At 38.5% G+C, this 22,380-nt stretch overlaps 1 protein-coding gene and 1 pseudogene across 3 annotated transcripts in view; both read left to right on the forward strand.

Annotated features, from left to right (window-relative positions):
- The window catches only part of CSTPP1 (centriolar satellite-associated tubulin polyglutamylase complex regulator 1), a 296,345-nt gene that overhangs the window by 107,655 nt on the left and 166,310 nt on the right, over positions 1–22,380 (forward strand). The gene's annotated exons all lie outside the window — the stretch shown is intronic.
- LOC143644936 (protein FAM83B pseudogene) lies at positions 842–9,304 on the forward strand (annotated as a pseudogene).

Raw genomic sequence — 22,380 nt, forward strand, 5'->3', positions numbered from 1 at the left:
TAGCTCGGACCGCCGCAGCTGCGGCCGCTCGGGGGTCTCGCCGCAGCCAAGACTCGGAATCAGACTTGCCAGCCCAGACTTTGGTTAGCCCTCTGATCCGAGACTTGTAGTCGCGGACTCGAAGCCGCCCGCAAAAGTGTGGCGCCGGCCGCCTTGGCTGGGAAGCTTGTGTCTCCGTGTCTCTCAGCCAGCCCCGGAAGGAGGGAGCGTATATACCACAATTTTTAATCCATTCTTCAGTTGAGTGGATTGCTTGGGTTACTTCCATTTCTGCAATTGTGAATAAAGCCACTGTGAACATCAGTGTGCAAACATCTGTTTGAGTCTCTGCTTTCAATTCTTTAGTCTTTGGAGTATAAACCCAATACAGGATTGCCAGGTCATATGGTAATTCTATACTTAGCTTCCTGAAGAACTACCACACAGCTTTCTACAGTGGTTGTACCATTTCACATTCCCGCCGGTAGGGAATGAATGTTCTTATTTCTCAACATCCTTTCCAACACTTGTAATTTTCTTTTTCCTTTTTTTTTTAAGTAGCCATTCTAGTGGGTGTGAAATGGTATCTTGTAGTTTTTATTTGCATTTCCCTAATAGCTAATGATGTTGAGCATCTTTTCAATGCTTTTTAGCCATTTCTATACTTTTTTTTTTGGTAGAAGTCTCTGTTCAAGTCTTTTGCCCATTTTTAAATTGGGTTGTTTATCTTTTTATTGTTGAGTTGTAGGATTTCTTATATATTCTGGATATTAAATCCTTATTGAATATATGGTTTCTAAATAATTTCTCCCATTGAGTAGATTGTCTTTTCACTTTCATGATAAAGCCCTTTGATGCACAAAAGGTTTTAATTTTTATAAGGTCCCATTATCTCTTTTTTTTTCTTTTGTTGCTTATGCTTTGGGTGTAAAGTCTAATAAACCATTGCCTAATACAAGATTGTGAAGATGATTCTTTACATTTTCTTCCTGGTTCTTATATTTAAGTCTTTAATCCATTTCAGGCTAATTTTTGTATATGATGTAAGATATAGGCCCTCCTTCATTCTTTTGCATATTGGATATCCAGTTCCCCCAGCACCACTTGTTGAAGAGACTATTCTTTCTCAATTGAATGGACTTGGCAGCCTTGTCAAAAATCAGCTGCATCTTTCACTCTTGCTACTTCCTGGAAGGAAAAGCTTCAGAGCACAGTGTGGTTGTGTGGCTGCATACTACCCAGCGTGTTCCTGGCCATATTTCTCTCCACTGCATGAAAGGACATTTGAAAGTGCTGTTGTCAAATACCTGTAAACATGGTATTTGACATGAGTGCTTTCCTCATTAAATGATGAGTGTAAATCAGACTACTTCATTGAGCCTCACTACAAGGAATGGTATTGGATAGCCACTGATACTCTGATTGAACCTGGATTAGAAGCATGCCAAGAATTTCGTGCTAAGGAGCAAGTTTCAGAATTTTTAGCTGAGGAAGAAATTAGTTATATTTTGAAAAATGTCCAGAAAGTTACACAAAGTGCAGCATGCAGTCCTGACAATTCCTGCAATGCTGTCTCATCTTTGGGGACTTACTGCCCATTGAGTCTGATGTGGATGCCCCAAACCTTGACTTGGAATGGCTGTATGTGAGCCTGGACTCTTGGGAGGTACCCATATAGACCTTCTCTTTCACCTGCCATAGCACACCTATTTAAAGGAGACTATTGGGAAGATGATAAAAAGCAGGAGGAATCAGCAAGGGTGAAAATGGCAAAGCACTCTGGGAGAATGGTATTTACCAGCACTCAGTTTCCTCATAAGCTTCTATTTCCAGCCAAAGAAATCTTCTCGGTTGACAAGATACTTTTCATAAACTAGATTCTAGTTACTTTTAAAACAGAGGGATAGGGTGGGCCACGGTGGCTTAGCAGGCAAAGTTCTTGCCTGCCATGCGGAGACCCGGGTTTGATTCACGGTCCCTGCCTTGCTAAAAACAAAAACAAAAAATGAGAGGGATATATAGTCAAAATGAATGACAAATATAGCATAAGAAATCATGGATACAAACCTCATTTTGTTCCAAATTTTAATGGTCCAAATAAAATCTGTTGTATCAACCCATCAGATGAATGAAAAATAGAAAAGACATTGTTAACCAGAAACAATTCAATACCTGTTGCTTAACAATTCTCTAAGTCAAACCAATAATCGACCTGATAATTGGAAAAGGTCTTCAGATAGTGTGGCATCATTATCACTGAGAGGCTACGCAAGCCACCACACCATACCTGTCCTGAATTTTGTCTATCTGCTCGCCCAAAGAAAAACAAATCTTGCAGACAAGAATTCAGCTGTACAGAGGTCTCTTAATGGAACAAATAATCATATTTGCTTTTTGCAACAACGGATGCCAACCCTTGAACATACCACAAAGTCATTCCTATGTAACTGGAGAATTGAATCCTACTTAAGTGATTATGCAGAAGCTATACCTAATTCAAATGGATTAGCTCTAGGGGACTGGTTTGAAAGCTATGAGGATTCTGAGAATTTGAAAGCCAATGCCCTTTATAAGCCCTTAATACTCATTCTCGACTTTGTTCATCTTGTGTATTTAAAACAACTTTGTCCGAGCAGCAAGAAGTTAACAGCTACATGACTGGCCTGTCAAATACAGGTGTGATTGGTTCCCAGGGAAGTAACATGCCTAAAGAGATCTCAGATACCCTTACAAGTTGTACAGCATTTGACAGACAAACCCTTGCCAGAATCAGTCCCCAAGGTTTTGTTGCAGTCAGAGACACCAATAAGACACACTTTATAGGTTCCTAAAAACCACTCAGCAGTCAACTATTTCTACACAACATTGTGTGTAAACAAGCAGGCAAAGAATCTAAAGAACCAACAGAATGAGAATCTGTTTAAAAGATGACGTTTCCTAATCTTTGACCACACAACGTCCATTTTAGATTATGGAAATAGTAAGCAGTATGTAATTAGTATACTTCCCAGGAATCGAGTTAGACAACCAGAAAAATGTGACCCATAACATGGAAAAAGATGATGACATTATCACGAGACCCTCCACCTGGCACCACTACCAAGTCGACATGCGTTAGTGTTTTATTTGATGTGAATGAAGAGGAGCCAACAAAGAACTCACTTCAAAAATGGAAGTTAAAGTTTCCCCAAGTTTTTAAAAAAGATTTAGGTTATTACTTAGCCTTACCCCAGAAAAGAAAGACAATCTATCCAAAAATAAAGTACCTACTTTTTATTGATTCGCAGTAGTTCTGATATGTTGGTTTCTGAGGGTGAAGAGAAGCAAGAAATCAGAACTAAAAGTTGATTTAGGGCAGAGAGGTCCAAGATGGCGGCTTAGTGAGGTGTTGGGTTTACTTCATTCCCCACAGCAGCTAGTAAATAGCCAGAAACAGTACAGAACAACTGCTGGGGCCACACCAGTGACTGGACACACAGCGTACCCCAGTCTGGACAAGCAGGACTAGCTGTGAGCCCACCCAGACCTGTGAGTCCCCCAAGCTGCAGAGGCCGGCGCCCCTCCCTCACAGGCTGCTTCCCAGAGGGGAAAGAAAGAGACTTTACTAGCAGCAGGGGCTGAGCACAACCAAGCGTAAATTGTGGCATTCATTAACAAATACTGACTACTAAAAATAGATTCCTGGCTTAGCTGAACCTCCAATAAAAGCTGAGGTTGCTGTTTTTTGCCCTAGTGCAGAGGGGCAGGGCTGACGGAAAAAAAAAAGAGGTTTTTTTGGATTTGAAAAGGTCTGGGGCTTGAAGGAAAGAAGGGGCACATAGGACCTGGAGATACACAGAGCAATGTACCAACTTAAGCTCTTAATTGGCAAACCTCAGGGTCCTGCTCTGAAAAGGATTTTTTTTTCACTTCTTTTTTGTGGCTGTGTTTCAACAGCTTGACTGCTCTTTCCATACGACTGCAAGGCTTCTCAGGCTCCAACTGCCCCAGGCAAGGGGGCAATTAAGCTTGTCTGGGAGGCAAAGAGGTTGGTCAGGTGAAAGGAAGATATTCCCTGGAGGCTGTGCCTTCCCCAGGAGAGAGGTGGGGCCCAGCTTAGGTGAAATCCCTCCCTCAAGGAATTCAGACCCCAGGGCCTGGAACACTGAAGCCATTAAAGCCGAACTACAACCTCACCTCTGTATCAACCACATCCCCAGAAAGAAGAGTCTGCTGAAGTTAAAAGTATAGCATCACTTTATGTTGGTGGGACCCACAGGCAGACAAGTGCCACATGCTGGGCAGGATAGGAAAAATGCAGAATCTAGAGACTTCATAGGAAAGTTTGTCAATCTGTTGGGTCTCACCCTCAGGGAAAGCTGAGGCAGGTGACTCTTTCCTCTTGAGAGGAGGCCAGTCTAGTCTGAGAAAATCTGACTGGGGTCTATAATACCTAAGCAGACCCTCCTAAGGGGGGGGAAATGCACCAGACAGGCAGGACAAGAAACAAGAAAATAAGAACTGAAAAATTCTAATCTGTTAAACAAAACCCAAGCTAGAGGTCTAGAATAAGCTGAACTGAATGTCAAAGAACAGATAGACAACAACATTATCCAGTAAGAAAATCCTAGGTAAAAAAGTGAAAACAATCTCCAGAATAAACTAATTAAGGAAATTAAATGTCTAGATACCAGCAAAAAATAATGGGTCATACCAGGAAAATTGAAGATATGGCCCAGTCAAAGGAACAAACCAACAATTCAAATGAGATGCAGGAGTTGAAACTGTTAATTTAGTATGTTCAAAAAGACATGGAACATCTCATTAAAAATCAAATCAATGAATTGAGGGAGGATATAAAGAAGGCAAAGAATGAACAAAAAGAAGAAATCAAAAGTCTGAAAAAACAAATCACAGAACTTATGGGAATGAAGGGCACAGTAGAAGAGATGAAAAAACAGTGGAAACCTACAATGTTAGATTTCAAGAGGTAGAAGATAGGATTAGTAAACTGGAGGATGGGACATCTGAATTCCGACAAGCAAAAGAAAATATAGGGAAAAGAATGGAAAATATGAGCAGGGACTCAGAGAATTGACTGATAACATGAAGTGCATGAATATATGTGTTGTGCGTGTCCCAGAAGGAGAAGAGAAGGGAAAAGGAGGAGAAAAACTAATGGAGGAAATTATCACTGAAAATTTCCCAACTGTTATGAAAGACTTAAAATTATAGATCCAAGAAGTGCAGCATACCCCAAACAGAACAGATTCAGTAGATGTACTCCAAGACATTTACTAATCAGAATGTCAGGTGTCAAAGAGAAAGAAAGAAATTTGAAAGCAGCAAGAAAAAAGCAATCCATCACATACAAGGGAAACCCAATAAGACTTTGCATAGATTTCTCAGCAGAAACCATGGAGGCAAGAAGACAGGAGTATGATATATTTAAGATACTAAAAGAGAAAAACTGCCAACCAAGAATTCTATGTCCAGCAAAATTGTCCTACAAAAATGAGGGGGAAATTAAAACATTCTCACACACACAAAAATCACTGGGAGAATCTGTGACTACGAAACCAGCACTTCAAGAAATACTAAAGGGAGCACTAACGACAGATAGGAAAAGACAGCAAAGAGAGGTGTGGTGAAGAGTATAGAAATGAAGACTATCAGTAAAGGTAAAAAGAACAAAAATTGGATATGACATATAAAATTCAAAAGGCACATAGCAGTAGAAAGTACTGCCCTTATAGTAATAACTCTAAGTGTTAATGGATTAAGTTCCCCAATCAAAAGACATAGACTGGCAAAATGGATTAAAAAACAGGACCCACAGGGGATACATCTTAGACCCAAGGGTAAACATAGGTTGAAAGTTAAAGGTTGGGAAAAGATATTTCATGCAAATGACAATCAGAAAAGAGCAGAAGTAGCTATACTAATATCCAACAAATTAGACTTCAAATGTAAAACAATTAAAAGAGACAAAGAAAGACTATGTATTAATAAAAGGAACAACTCAACAAAAGACATAACAATCATAAATATTTATGCACCAAGCCAGAGTGCTCCAAATGCATGAGGCAAACACTGAAAACACTGAAAAGAGAAATAGATACATCTACCATAATAGTTGGAGACTTCAATTCCTCACTCTTGTCAATGGACAGAACATCTAGACAGAATAAAGGAACAGAGAATCTGAATAGAACAATAAATGAACTAGACTTAGCAGACATTTATAGAGCATACACACCCCACAACAGCAGGGTACACCTTTTTCTCAAGTGCTCATGGACCATTCTCAAGGATAGACCATATGCTGGGTCACAAAGCAAGTCTCAATAAATTTTAAAAGATTGAAATAATACAAAACACTTTCTCAGATCATAAAGGAATGAAGTTGGAAATCAATAACAGGCACAGGGCCAGAAAATTCACAAATATATGGAGGCTCAGCAACACACTCTTAAACAGCCAGTGGGTCAAGGAAGAAATTACAAGAGAAATCAGTAAATATCTTGAGGCAAATGAAAATGAAAACACAACATATCAAAATTTATAGGATGCAGCAAAGGCAGTGCTAAGAGGGAATTTTTTTGCCCTAAATGCCTATATCAAAAAAAGAAGAAAGCAAGAATTGAGGAATTAACTGCTCACTTGGAAGAACTACAGAAAGAAAAGCAAACTAACCCCAAAGCAAGCAAAAGGAAAGAAATAACAAAGATGAGAGCAGAAATAAATGAAATTGAGAACATGAAAACAGTTGAGAAAATCAACAAAATCAGAAGTTGCTTCTATGAGAAAATCAATAAGATTGATGGACCCTTAGCAAGGTTGACAAAAAGAAGAAGAGAGAGGATGCAAATAAATAAAATCAGAAATGGAAGAGGAGACATAACCACTGACCTCACAGAAATAAAAGAGGTTATGAGGGGATACTGTGAACAATTTTGTGCTAATAAACTAGGCAACATAGATGAAATGGACAACTTCCTAGAAAGGCATGAACAACCAACATTGACTCGAGAAGAAAAAATGACCTCAACAAACCAATCACAAGTAAAGAACTCGAATTAGTCGTTAAGAATCTCCCAAAAAAGAAAAGTCCAGGACCAGATGGCTTCACATGTGAATTCTACCAAACATTCAAGAAAGAATTAGTACCAATCCTGCTCAAACTCTTCAAAAAAATTGAAGAGGAGGGAAGGCTGCCTAACTCATTCTATGAAGTCAACATCACCCTCATGCCAAAGCCAGACAAAGATACTACAAGAAAAGAAAATTACAGACCAATCTCTCTAATAAATATAGATGCAAACATCCTCAACAAAATTCTTGCAAGTTGAATCCAGCAGCACATTAAAAGAATTATACACCATGACCAGGTAGGATTCATCCCAGGTATGCAAGGATGGTTCAACATAAGAAAATCAATTAATGTCATACACTATATCAACAATTCAAAGTAGAAAAACCACATGATCATCTTGATTGATGCAGAAAAGGCATTTGACAAAATCCAACATCTTTTCCTTTTGAAAACACTTCAAAGGATAGGAATAGAGGGGAACTTCCTTAAAATGATAGAGGGAATGTAAGCAAAAAACCACAGCTAACATCATTGTCAATGGGGAAAAACTGAAAACTTTGCCCCTAAGATCAGGAACAAGACAAGGAAGTCCACTATCACCACTGTTATTCACCATTGTGTTGGAAGTACTAGCCAGAGCAATTAGACAAGAAAAAGAAATAAAAGGTACCACAATTGGAAAGGAAGAAGTAAAACTCTCACTGTTTGCAGATGATATGATACTATATGTCAAAACTCAAAAAAAAAAAAATCCACAGCAAAGCTACTGGAGCTAATAAATGAGTACAGCAAAGTGGCAGGTTAAAGGTCAACACTCAAAAACCTGTAGTGTTTCTATACACTAGTAATGAGCAATCTGAGGGGAAAATCAAGAAAAAAATTCCATTTACAATTGCAACCAAGAGAATAAAATATTTAGGAATAAATTTAACTAAGGGTACAAAACACTTATACAAAGAAAACTACCAAAAATTACAGAAGACCTAAATAAATGGAAGGGCATACTATGTTCATGGATTGGAAGAGTAAATATAGTTGAGATGTCAGTTCTACCTAAATTGATTTTAGATTCAATGCAATACCAATTAAAATCCCAAAAATTTACTTTTCAGAAATAGAAACGCCAATAACCAAATTTATCTGGAAGGGCAGGGTACACCGAATAGCTAAAATTATCCTGAGAAAGAAAAATGAAATTGGAGGTCTCACACTACCTGGCTTTAAGGTGTATTACAAAGCTACAGTGATCAAAACGGCATGATACTGGCATAAAGATAGATATACTGACCAATGGAATGAATAGTGTGCTCAGATATAGACCTTCTCATCTATGGACAATTGATCTTTGATAAGGCAGTCAAGCCAACTCACTGGGACAGAACATTCTCTTTAATAAATGGTGCCTGGAGAGCTGAATATCCACCTGCAAAAGAATGAAAGAAGATCCATATCTCATACCTTATACAAAAATTAACTCAGAATGGATCAAAGACCTAAACATTAGATCTAAGACCATAAAACTTTTAGAATAAAATGTAGGGAAATATCTTATAAATCTTATAATAGGAGGTGGTTTCCTTGACCTTACACCCAAAGTAGGAGCATTGAAGAAAGAAAGAAAGAAATGGGAACTCCTCAAAATTAACACTTTTGTGCATCAAAGAACTTCATCAAGAAAGTAAAAAGACAGCCTACACAATGGGAGACAATATTTGGAAACTATATATCAGATAAGGGTCTAGCATCCAGCATATTTAGAGATTGGTTAACTCAATAACAAAAAGATGAAAAACCAAATTACAAAATGGGCAAAAGACGTGAACACACACTTCTTGAAAGAGGAAATACAAATCCCTAAAAGCACATGAAAAGATGCTCATCTTCCCTGGCTATTAGGGAAATGCAAATCAAAACCACAATGAGATATCATCTCACATCCACCAGAGTGGCCATTATCAATAAAACAGAAAATGCAAGTGCTGGAAAGGATGTAGAGAAAGAAGTACACTTATCCACTGTTGGTGGGAATGTAAAATGGTACAACAGCTGTGGAAGGCAGTTTGCAGTTACTCAGGAAGCTAAATATAGAATTGCCATATGACCTGGCAATACCATTGCTAGGTATCTATTCAAAGGACATGAGGGCAAGAACACAAATGAATATTTGCACACTACTGTTTGTAGCAATATTATTTACAGTTGCCAAGAGATGGAAACAGCCCAAATGTCCATCCACAGATGAGTGGCTAAACAAGCTGTGGTATATATATATATATATATATATATATATATATATATATATATATATATATATACTATATGGTATATGTGGTATATATATGCATATATATATATATATATATATATATGTTAGAATATTACACTGCTGTAAGAAAGAATAAAGTCACGAACCATGTAACAACATGGATGGACCTTGAAGACATTATGCTGAATGAGATTAGCCAGAAACAAAAGTACAAATACTGTATGGTCTCACTGATATGAACTAGCATTAATGAATGAACTTGGAGAATTTCAGTTAAGAACAGAGGCCATCAAGAGATAGAAATTGGGTAGATTTTGGGTAATTGGAGCTGAAGGGATACAGATTGTGCAACAGGACTGATTGTAAAAACTCGGAAACGGATAGCACAATAATACCTAAATATAGCACAATAATGTTAGTACACTGAATGAAGCTGAATGTGAGAATGATAGAGGGAGGAGGGCTGGGGGCACAAATGAAACCAGAAGGAAAGATAGACGATAAGGACTGAGATGGTATAATCTAGGAATGCCTAGAGTGTACAATGATAGTGACTAAATACACAAATTTAAAAATGATTTTGCATGAGGGAAAAAAAAAACGGATTCATCTTCTAGAAGGAAGCATTCTTCTTCATCAAACTCTTCCTTACTCCACAAAAGTAAGGAAGATGTCACAATTAGCTCGCCTCAGGGGATAAATTCTCCTTCTGAAGAAAATAATAAAATGATACCTTTCTAGGTTCAGTTGAAAGCAAGTTCTTAGAAAGGGCAGGTGATATCTCTGTCCCAAGATTTAACACCAAATAGATCCAATACCAAAATTCAAAGGACATTAATGCAGTTGTTTCTTGGAATAATAAAATAAAAACTCCATATTCATCATAGAGACTTTAACTTGGCTTTCCTTCATTAACAAATAACAGAATTCAAGAAACAATGTATCATTTAATAAGTTTCAAGTGTTCCTACATCATTTTATATATATATTATTAAAGCCTTGTGGGTTGATGTATAAGGCATTATGCAGTTGTTTAAAAAATTCATGATTCAGACAGATATTTATAACTGTCATTAAAATAATTAAAATAATAACTGAATATCTATGTTATTAAAGTAATTTCCTATTGTATATTTTAAAAAAACATGAAAGGAAACATAGCAGGGAAACATGACAGTAGGAAAAAGAAAACCTAACATTTACTGAACACTAACTGTAGACCAGCTAGTGAACAAGAACCTCAGGTCCTAGCTCACTGTTTTGTAGGTACCATTGCCTTCATTATTTATAGATGAGAAATTAGATGGTAATTGAGACTGAGAGAAGTGATGTCACAACTCATAACTTGTAAATAATGACTCTAAAATGCCTTTAGCCATTTTTCACCTCCCAACTACATTCAATCCTTACCTTATCAAATCTGGTGAGGATTAAAAGAGAGAAAGTTTATGAAAATGTACAGCCTATTTAAGCACCCTATCAAGAAAGAGTAAGTTGATTTTCACCAGACAACAAGGACACACAAGGGCTTAGATTAGTCACAGTAGGTAAGATCAGGGAATTAAATCAAAATTAATTTCTGAATGTAAACTGGTAGGGTCAACTTTAATTACTAGGTAGCCATTTTGAGCTCCTTTCCATTTACTTGACACAATAAGAAGGAAAAAGAACCAGATAAGAGTTGTAACCTGCTCCTTGGGCTTCTGGGCTAAAGAAAGAACTCCATTAAGTCAGGAGTCTAGTTGGGGAAAAGGAGTTCCATATTAAATGTAGTATCTCATTAAATATTCACAATAACCCCATGAAGTATGTGCTTTTTGCAAGTGAGAAAATCAAGTCTCAGAGAAGTTAAATAACTTCTAACAGTTAAACAGTTTTAAATTTTCAGAGCTAGGGTTTGAACACTCTGGTGGTTTGGAACGGTATACACTCCAGAAAAACATGTTCTTCAAGTTAACCCGTTCCTGTGGGTGTGAGCCCATTGTGTAGGACCTTTTCGTGACTTTACTTCAGTGAAGTTGTAGACCATCTCAATCAGGGTGACTGGAATGCTGTTACTGGAGTCCTTTACAAGAGACTGAAATTCAGACAGAGAGAAAGCCACAGGAAGTAAGAAGGTGACGCGGAGCCTGGAAATGAAGAAAGAGACCAGGAGATGCTGCCATGTGCCTTGCCACGTGGCAGAGGACCCCAGGATCATTGGCAGCCAACCCTGGAATGCCACTGTCTTCAGGGGGAAAGCATCCCCTTGATTGTGGCTTGAATTGGACGTTGTCCCAGCCTCAAATCTGTACGAGAATAAATTCACATTAAGCTGAACCATTTTATGGTATTTGCTTAGCTTAGAAAACTAAAACACTAAAGCCTGTATTTTTTTCAATTTTATTGAGATATAGTCACACATGACACAAACCATCCAAAGTATACAATCATTGGCTCACAGTATTATCACATTGTTGATATATACATCCCCATGATCAATTTTAGAACATTTTAGTTACTTCAGAACAGAAATAAGAATAAAAAGTAAAGGCCTTGTCCCTGTCCCCCATTGTTGACCCATAGGATTGATGTAGTAAATTTGTTACTGTTGGTGAAAGAATATTAAAATATTACTCTTAACTATAGTCCATAGTTTGTAATAGCTATGTTTTCTCCATATATCCCTCCATTATATATTTTTTACATTTCTAGTAATTCATGCAAGAATTTATTTACATACATGACTTTAGACAACTGCTTTCAATCAAATTCACCTACACTACATCATTATTACTTATAATCCCAATAATGAGCTACCATTACCTCTATCCATCCTCAAACATTTAAGTTCAACCTCTTTAATAATTCTGAGCATATTCGATAACCCCGTTCTCTAGCTTCTATCTATCTCTATGTACCTTACATTCTACATTTTAAGACTCGATTTCATGATTTAGTTATTTCATATTCATGAAATCATACAGTGTCTGTCCTTCCGTGTCTGGCTTATTTCACTCAGCATTATGTCCTCAAGGCTCATACATGTTCTCACATGCTTTAGGACCTCATTCCTTCTTATTGCTGCATAATGTGCCATCGAATGTATATACCATATTTTGTTTATCCACTCATCCTTTGATGTACTGTTGGATTGTTTCCATTTTTTGGTAATTATGAATAATGCCATTATGAACGTCTGTGTAAATGTCTGTTTGTTTCTCTGTTTTCACTTTTTCTAGGCATATGTGAGTAGTGGAATTTTTGGGTCATGGGCAACTTAATATTTAGTTTTCTGAGGAAATGCCAAAGTATCTTCCACAGTGGCTATACCATTTTACATTCCAACCAGCTGTGAACAACTGTTCCTATTTCTCCACATCCTCTCCAACATTTGTGGTTTCCTGTTTGTTTAATGGCAGTCATTCTTGTAGGTGTGAGATGATATCTCACTGTGGTTTGTTTTGTTTTTATTTATTTATTTTTATCATCACAATCGACTTTTTTGTGAAAAATAGCATGTATACAAAAAGCAGTAAATTTCAATGCACATCACAACGATTAGTTGTAGTACAGATTTCAGTGTTTGGTTTGGGTTACAATTCAGCAATTTTAGGTGTTACTTCTAGCTGCTCTAAGATATTGGAGGCTAAAAAAAATATCAATATAATGATTCAGCAATCATACCCATTTGTTAAACCCTATCTTCTCTGTATAATTCCACCATCATACTTGATCTTTCTCCCACTCTTTACAGGTATTTGGGCCATGCCCATTCTAACATTTTCATGTTGGAAGAGACTGTCAGTAATATGGGATAGGAGGATGGAACCAGTTGATATTCTGGAGAGGCTGGCCCCTCTGTATTTCAGGACTTATCTGGTCCAGGGACCCATCTGGAGGTTGTAGATTTCTGGAAAATTACCCTAGTGCATGGAACCTTTGTAGAATTCTATATAATTCCCTAGGTGTTCTTTAAGATTGGTAGGAATAGTTTGGTTGGGGGTTGGCAAATTATAATAGGTAGCAATGTCTAACTGAAGCTGGCATAAGAGTGACCTCTAGAGTCACCTCTTGACTCTGTTTGAACTCTCTGAGCCACTGATACCTTATTTGTTATACTTTTCTTCCCTCCTTTGGTCAGGATGGCATTGTTGATCCCAAGGTGCCAGGGCCAGGCTCATCCCTGGGAGTCATACCCCACACCAGGGAGACTTTTGCCCCTGAATGTCATGTCCCACATTGGCAGGAGGGCACTGGTTTCACTTGCAGACTTGGACTTAGTGAGAGTGAAGCCACATCTGAGCAATGAAAGAGATCCTCTAGAGGTGACTCTTAGGTATACATACATAAGCATCACAAGAACAAGCTTCATGATCAAAGACTTGGCTTATTGATTTGGGTATCCCTAATATTTGACAGTTTCAGGGGTTTCCCCAGTGGTAAAGTTTAATAGTTCCATATTTTTTTCTCCCAAAGTCCCTCCAGGGACTTTGCCAATACTTTTTGATTATCTGCTTAATATACTCTGGGATGTCAACTTCCCCAAGTGGAGAATTCTTGATATTCTCACAAGCAGTGGGGACAACCAAAGCAATAGGCTGAGCCCCAATCTTGAGGTTTGTTCATATGAAACTTAACCCCACAAAGGATATGCTAAGCCTACTTAAAATTAGGCCTAAGAGTCACCCCCAAGAGAACCTCTTTTGTTGCTCAGATGTGGCCTCTCTCTCTCACAGCCAACACAGCAAGCAAACTCACTGCCCTCCCCGTCTCTGCCTGGGACATGACTCCCAGGGGTATGGACCTTCCTGGCAACATGGGACAGAAATCCTAGAATGAGCTGAGACTCATCAAGGGGTTGAGAAAACCTTCTCGACCAAAAGGGGGAAGAGCGAAATGAGACAAAATAAAGTGTCAGTGGCTGAGAGATTCCAGAGTAGAGAGCTTATCCTGGAGGTTATTCTTACACATAATATAGATATCACCTTTTTAGTTAAGGTGTAATGGAGAGGCTGGAGGGAACTGCCTGAAAATGTAGAGCTGTGTTCCAGGAGCCATGTTTCTTGAAGATGATTGTATAATGATACAGCTTTCACAGTGTGACTGTGTGATTGTGAAAACCATGTGTCTGATGCTCCTTTTATCTACCTTATCAACAGATGAGTAAAACATATGGATTAGAATAAGTAATAGAAACCTTCTCAACCAAAAGGGGAAAGAGTGAAATGAGACAGTGTCAATGGCTGAGAGATTCCAGAGTCGAGAGGTTATCCTGGAGGTTATTCTTATGCTTTAAGTAGATATCACCTTGTTATCCAAGATGTAATGAGAGGCTGGAGGGAACTGCCTGAAAATGTAGAGCTGTGTTCCAGTAGCCATGTTTCTTGATGATGATTGTATAATGATATAGCTTTCACAATGTGACTGTGTGATTGTGAAAATCTTGTGTCTCATGCTCCTTTTATCTACCTTGTCAACAGACGAGAACATATGGAATAGAAATGAATAATAGGAGGAACAAATGTTAAAATAACTTTATTTTGAAATGCTTGTGATCAATGAAAGCGAGGGGTAAGGGATATGGTATGTGTAATACTTTTTTCCCCTGTTTTTGTTTTATTTCTTTTTCTCTTGTCTTTTTATTTCTTTTTGTGAATTGATGCAAATGTTCTAAGAAATGAAATATGCAACTATGTGATGATATTGTGAATTACTGATTATATATGTAGAACGGAATGATCATATGTTAATGTTTTTGTTGTTAAATTTTTTTTTATTAATAAATAAATAATTTTAAAAGTAAGTAATGGGGGAACAAGTGTTAAAGTAAATTTAGTAGATTGAAATGCTAGTGATCAATGAAAGGGAGTGGTATGGGGTATGGTGTGTATGAATGAATTTTTTTTGTTTTCTTTTTATTTCTTTTTCTGAATTGATGCAAATATTCTAAGAAATGATCATGATGATGAATATACAACTATTGATGATATTGTGAGTTACTGATTATATGAGCATATGGTAAGAATGTTTGTGTTTGTATTTTGGTATGTTTAATAAATAATATATATATATACACATATATATACTCTGGGATGTATCCAGGCATTGCATTAAGCTATGCAGGATTAAAGGCTCTCATTCTTATTCTGGGCTCCCTGTGTTTGGATTATTTAAATGATCCATCCAGACAGGTTGAGTTAGATTATGTGCTACAGAAAATTTAGGTTCTGGACAAAATAAACCTTTCTTCCTTTGGTCTCAAAGAGTATATGTGGTTCTAAAACATAGACAATGCCTTCCTTACCCCTGTGTTCTGAATTACCTAATCCCGACCTGACTGGCTTCATTCTTATCTCTAAATACATAGATTATACATATATGAAACAGCTTCTCAAAATCTAGAAATAACAATTACTACTCCAGACTAAATGTGACTACTAGAAAAGCTTACAATCTAGCCCGTTTTCTTATAAGTATTTTCTAAACGAGACCATACAATAATTGTTCTTTTGTTTCTGGCTTATTTTGCCTCGCCAAATATCCCACAGGTTCATTCACAATGTTGCATGCCTCACGACTTTGTTCCTTTCTGCAGCGGCACAGTATTGTGTTGTCTGTATACACCATTGACTGTCAGTCTACTTCTCAGTCGGTGCATCCTTCAGCCACCCATTCATGGGGGCCTCACATGTAACGCCCAGAGTCCACAGTCCGTCAACACTGTCAGTTTTAGGTAACACACCCTCACCAAACAGAAAGTCTAAACAGCCCTGCTTGTCTCATTCCTGATCTTCAGGTCTTTCACCGTTGCACACGATATTAGCTGTGGACTTTTCATGACCGGTCTTTATCATGTTAAGAAAGTTCCATTACATTTCTACGTTTCTGAAGGTTCTTGCCAAGAATTGGTTCTGGATTTTATTGAATGTCTTTTCTGCATCTGTTGAGAAATAATGTGTTTTTTCCTTCATTGTATTTATGTAGGATATTATATTTATTGAGCATCTTGGATTTGTATATTCATATCATTTGTTAGATTTCGGAAGTTTTCTGCAATTATTTCGACAATTTTTTTTCTGGCCCTTTGTCTCTTCTCTTTCTGGGACTCCTATGATGCAAAAATTGGTATCTTGATTCCACAGATTCCTCAGGCTCTGTTAATTTTTTTAATACTTTTTTCTTTCTGTTTCTCAATCTGGACAATTTCAATTGTTTAGTCTTTGAGTCCACTGATCCTTTATTCTGACTTCTCCAAGCTGCTCTTGAACCCCTCTGTTGAATTTTTCACTTCAGTTATTGTGTTTTTTTGGTTTTTAGCATTTCCTCTTGGTTCTTATTTACAATTTCTATTTCATTATTGAAATCTTCATTTTGTTCATATATTGTTGTCCTGATTTCCTTTAGTTCTTTGTGTAGACTGTCCTTTAGTTCATTGAGCCTATTTATGAAAGTTGTTCTGAGATCTCTGATTAGTAATTTTTGGCATGGTGCTTCCTCCAGAATATTCTCCATCAAATTACTTTTTTCTTGTGATTGGTTCATATATTTTCTTGTCTCCTTTTGTGTTTCTTAATCTTTTTTTTTTTTAACAAACAAACAAAAAACTATATTTCAGGTGCAGCTTCATTCAGTGTTCCAACATAGTTACATTATACTTAGGTATTATTGTGCTGTCCATTTTTGAGTTTTTGTATCTAGTCCTGTTGCACAGTCTGTATCCCTTCAGCTCCAATTACCCATTATCTTACCCTATTTCTAACTCCTGCTGGTCTCTGTTACCAATGATATATTCCAAGCTGATTCTCGAATGTCGGTTCACATCAGTGGGACCATACAGTATTTGTCCTTTAGTTTTTGGCTAGATTCACTCAGCATAATGTTCTCTAGGTCCATCCATGTTATTACATGCTTCATAAGTTTAGTCTGTCTTAAAGCTGCATAATATTCCATCGTAGGTATACGCCACAGTTTGTTTAGCCACTTGTCTGTTGATGGACATTTTGGCTATTTCCATCTCTTTGCAATTGTAGATAATGCTGCTATAAACACTGGTGTGCAAATGTCCGTCTGTGTCTTTGCCCTTAAGTCCTTTGAGTAGATACCTAGCAGTGGTATTGCTGGGTCGTAATCCAGTCTGCCAGTCTATGTCTTTTGATTGGGAAATTCAGTCCATTAACTTTTAGTGTTATTACTGTTTGGATAATATTTTCCTCTAACATTTTGCCTTTTGTATTATATATATATATCATATCTGATTTTCCTTCTTTCTACACTTTACTCCATACCTCTCTCTTCTGTCTTTTCATATCTGACTCTAGTGCTCCCTTTATTATTTCTTGCAGAGCTGGTCTTTTGGTCACAAATTCTCTCAGTGACTTTTTGTCTATAAATGTTTTAATTTCTCCTTCATTTTTGAAGGACAATTTTGCTGGATATAGAAGTCTTGGTTGGCAGTTTTTCTCTTTTAGTAATTTAAATATATCATCCCACTGTCTTCTAGCTTCCATGGTTTCTGCTGAGAAATCTACACATAGTCTTATTGGGTTTCCCTTGTATGTGACAGATTGTTTTTCTCTTGCTGCTTTCAAGATCCTCTCTTTCTCTTTGACCTCTGACATTCTAACTAGTAAGTGTCTTGGAGAACGCCTATTTGGGTCTATTCTCTTTGGGGTACGCTGCACTTCTTGGATCTGTAAATTTAGGTCTTTCATAAGAGTTGGGAAATTTTCAGTGATAATTTCTTCCATTAGTTTTTCTCCTCCTTTTCCCTTCTCTTCTCCTTCTGGGACACCCACAACACGTATATTTGTGCGCTTCATATTGTCATTCAGTTCCCTGATCCCCTGCTCAAGTTTTTCCATTCTTTTCCCTATAGTTTCTGCTTCTTTTTGGAATTCACATGTTCCATCCTCCAGTTCACTAATTGTAGCTTCTGTCTCTTTAGATCTACCATTGTAGGTATCCATTGTTTTTTCCATTTTTTCTTCTTTGTCCTTCACTCTCATAAGTTCTGTGATTTGTTTTTTCAGATTTTCTATTTCTTCTTTTTGTTCAGCCCATGTCTTCTTCATGTCCTCCCTCAATTTATTTATTTGGTTTTTGAAGAGTTTTTCCATTTCTGTTCGTATATTCAGCATTAGTTGTCTCAGCTCCTGTATCTCATTTGAACTATTGGTTTGTTCCTTTGACTGGGACATATCTTCAATTTTCCGAGCGTCATCCATTATTTTCTGCTGGTGTCTGGGCATTTGATCAGATTTCCCTGGGTGTGGGACCCGGCTGGTTGAAAGGTTTTTCTGTGAAATCTCTGGGCTCTGTTTTTCTTTTCCTGCCCAGTAGGTGGCGCTCGTGGCGCTCGTCTGTCTGTGGGTCCCACCAGTAAAAGATGCTGTGGCTCCTTTAACTTGCCAATCTGAATCTCGCAGTCGGCCCGGGAAACCGCGCGCGTGGAGGGGGGGTCGCCGGCCGCCTCGGCTTGGGGGAGTGCCGGTCCAAATTGCCCAGCTGGCCCGAGACACCAAGCGTGGCGGGAGGGCCCCGCTATCCAACGTTCCCAGTCAGACCGGGGAGCCACGTGTGTGGAGGGGACCCCAGTCGTCAGCCGACCCGGCCAGGAAAACGCGCGCCCCTCGGGTATCTCACCGCAGCGGATTCTCCCTGCCCGTTCAGCCGTTCCAGAATGGGGTGCGCTGTCTTTTTGGTCTCTGTCGTGGCTCCGGGAGCTGTTTCGTATTGTTTCTGTTTCTTTAGTTGCTGTTCTGGAGGAGGAACTAAGACCCGTGCGTCTTACTAAGCCGCCATCTTCCTGTGTTTCTTAATCTTTTTTGCTGAGAACTGGACATTTTGACTATTATGTTGTGGTCACTCTGGAAATCTAGTTTTTCCATTCCTCAGTCCACCTGAAGGAACTAAGATGAAAAAAAGAACAGGAACAAAAAAGGAAAAAAGAAAAAGAAAAGGAAGGACAGAGAAAGAGAGCACAAGAGAGCAGAAAAAGAAAAAAAGAACATACTAACAAAAGAGAACGCCTCCCCCCCACACATACACACAAAGAAATAAAGGAAAAAATAATAATAAATGCACTGCCTCTCTCTGTCTCTCATTATTTGCAAGTGGGAAGTGTCAAGATGCTGCTTTTGAAGACAAAGCCTAGACCAATATCTATTCTTGTCCCTCAAGGATCCACCAGACTCAAAAAATATAAAACAAAGAAAGAAAAAAAAAACAACGAAACAAAAAGAAATGCACTGGCTCTTATGTCCTTGTAAATGCTGGACATGAAAAAAAAAAAAAAAAAGACCAGAAGATGCTGCTTCTGAGAGAAGCATCTTGAACCCTCAGAGATCTGCCAAAGCAAACACTAAAAAGAGAGCAGGAACCCAACCAGTGAAAAAGTACACTGGGTCTTTAAGCCCTAGTGGGTGCTGATGTGAGGCCAGAAGCCACTGCTTCAGAGAGGGCGAAACCTGAGCCAGAGTCTATGCTATGCCCTGAGGGAAATGCCCAGACAGAAGGGGGGAGAAAAGGAAACAAAACTTAACTCTTTACATTCAGGTAGATGCTGGTGAGAGGCTGAAAGCACTGCTGCCCAGAGAACCAAAACTGAGGCCAGCTTCCACGTTAATCCCCCATAGATCCCAGAGACTGATCTTGACCTTCAGCCCCAACATTTTAGAGGAGGCAAGTACTTCTGCCAGCCCCAGTCCCCCAGCCTGTCACTCCCGGACTCCTGGCCACGGTGCCACAGCTGCAGCCATTTGCTGAGCAACAAGGACTGGTCACTGGTTCTTGCTTTCACTTAACAAAAGCTGAACTGTTGGCAGCCTCTCACTTCCTATGGTACTCCCATAGTTGTTTTAAATGTCCATTCTGGTTTCAAGACTACCACCCAGTGAATTCCATTTGCTTTTCCAGCTTTCATTTTCCTAGTGAAGGTAATGGTTTGTAAAACTTCCTACTCAGCCATTTTTATGCCTGAGTTCCCCCAAAATCTAACTCCTTTTAAGACATCTCACCATATATATGTACTTTTATTTATCCCCAATCAATATATTTAGATCATGATTTTGATCACACCAGAATTTAGTGTTTGTATTTTATAACTATGTAAGAAGTATTGACACTTGAACCATGTTGTACAACTTTCTCCCCAGTAGGATTAATAAGTGACTTTCTTTTTCCTATGAATTTGTCACCAATTTATCTCCAAACCCTACCCAAATTGAATAAATCTCCCCTTACTATGTGCTGTTTGTCTTCCATTTGCCCCTCCAGATCTCCTCTGGCCTTTTCTGGAGGGCTGACCTGTATGGACTGCAATCTGGAGACTCCCTTGTCCTATGGTTTCTATTTCCGTTAAAGCCAAATAGGAAATTGGCAGGCAGGAAGAGGGTTAGGCGGGGGGTATGTATCCCTTTTTCTATCCCTCCCGATTTGCTGTGGATTAGGGTCGGCCCTGATCCTCTACTAAGAGTCACAGCTCATGTTAGGTGATCCTCATTTTCTCGAGATTCAAGAAACCACTCCCTCTGCTCAACACTTCAGACCTAGTTGGGGATAATGCCATATTCTTGTTTCTGCTGTTGTTGTTGCTCCTGGGGTAGCATCCTCCCTTTGGTTGTCTGATGAAGCAAGCACATTAACATGTGGATACATATTCATTCCCTCTCAGTTTCATCATCTTGATGACATCTCTCCCAGAGTCTTCTGACCCGCTATACAGAGATACTTTTATAATTTATTTTTTGTTGTGGTAATATATATGTACCATAAATTTACCTTTTTAATCATTTTAAGTGTACAACTCAGTGATATTAATTATAGTTAGAATATTGTGCTACATTGCCATCATTTATCTAAATTATTTTTTCACTATGCCGCATTACAGCAGTTATCTAGAGATCTCTGGAGTTTCACCATCACTCTTGGGATTCCTGTATTGGTTAGGGTTCTCTAGACCTAACAGGAGGTACCTGTAAATATGAGATTTTATAATAGTGTCTCATGTAACCGTGGGAATGCATGAGTCCAAATTCCATAGGGCAAGCTATGAGCTGGTGATAATGATGAAAATATTCAGTGAATTCCCCAGGAGAGGCTGGCTGGCTGAAGTAGAGATGAAAGTTCTCTCTCTGACTGCAAAAATCATCACCTCTCCCTTAAAAGTCTTCAACTAATTGGATTAAATCTAACCCGATGGGATTCTCTCATTGTGGAAAATACTCCCCTTAGTTGATTATAGATGTAATCAGCCATAGATGCAATCAACTGATTGATGATTTAATAAACCAGCCAGAGAAATGTCCTAGCAGTAACGGTTAGGCCAGTGCTTGCCTGACCAAACAGCTGGGTACCATCAACTGGCCAAGTTGACACATGAAACTAACCATCATAATTCCCTATCTTTTCTCTTCCTCTTTTTTGGTGTGCTGGTTTTAAAACATTGCCCCACGTTCTTTGATACTCCTGCCCTTGAGGGATAGGGTTTATGTTTCTTCCCCTTAAATATGAGGACTGAAGTGACACAATGTTCCTTCCAGGTCTAGGTAACAAAAGACCATCTAGCTTTTGTCTTTCTCTGGGAATTCTCATTTTCCAGAATTCCCCTCTCAGGACACTCCCTTCCACTACCCAGCTGCCATACTGTGAGAAGCACAGCCACAGTTTGGTCATCAAGTCATCCCAATGTAGATGCCAAACATGTGAGTGAAGAAGCTTCTAGATGATTGCGTCTTCCTAACATTTGAGGCACCCTTAGCCATTCAGGCCTTTCCAGTTGAGGTTGCAGACATTATGGAGAAGAGACAAGCCATCTCTGCCGTACTCTGTACTAATTCCTGACCCACTGAATCAATGAGCATAATAAAATCATTGTTTTTTATGCCACTAAGTTTGGTGTGGTTTGTTTTAAAGCAACAGATGACTGAAACAAAACTTGTAACAGAGGGTGAAGTGCTGCAGTAACGAAACGTAAAATGTGTGCCATTGGCTTCGGGACCCTGCAGCAGTAAGAACATCGAGAGCCTTGAGGAGACTCATGGTGGAAGGCCGATTGGGCCTCAAAAAGACCATTGGTCAA

This window comes from Tamandua tetradactyla, chromosome 8 (assembly GCF_023851605.1).
Source record: "Tamandua tetradactyla isolate mTamTet1 chromosome 8, mTamTet1.pri, whole genome shotgun sequence".
Lineage (NCBI taxonomy): Eukaryota > Metazoa > Chordata > Mammalia > Pilosa > Myrmecophagidae > Tamandua > Tamandua tetradactyla.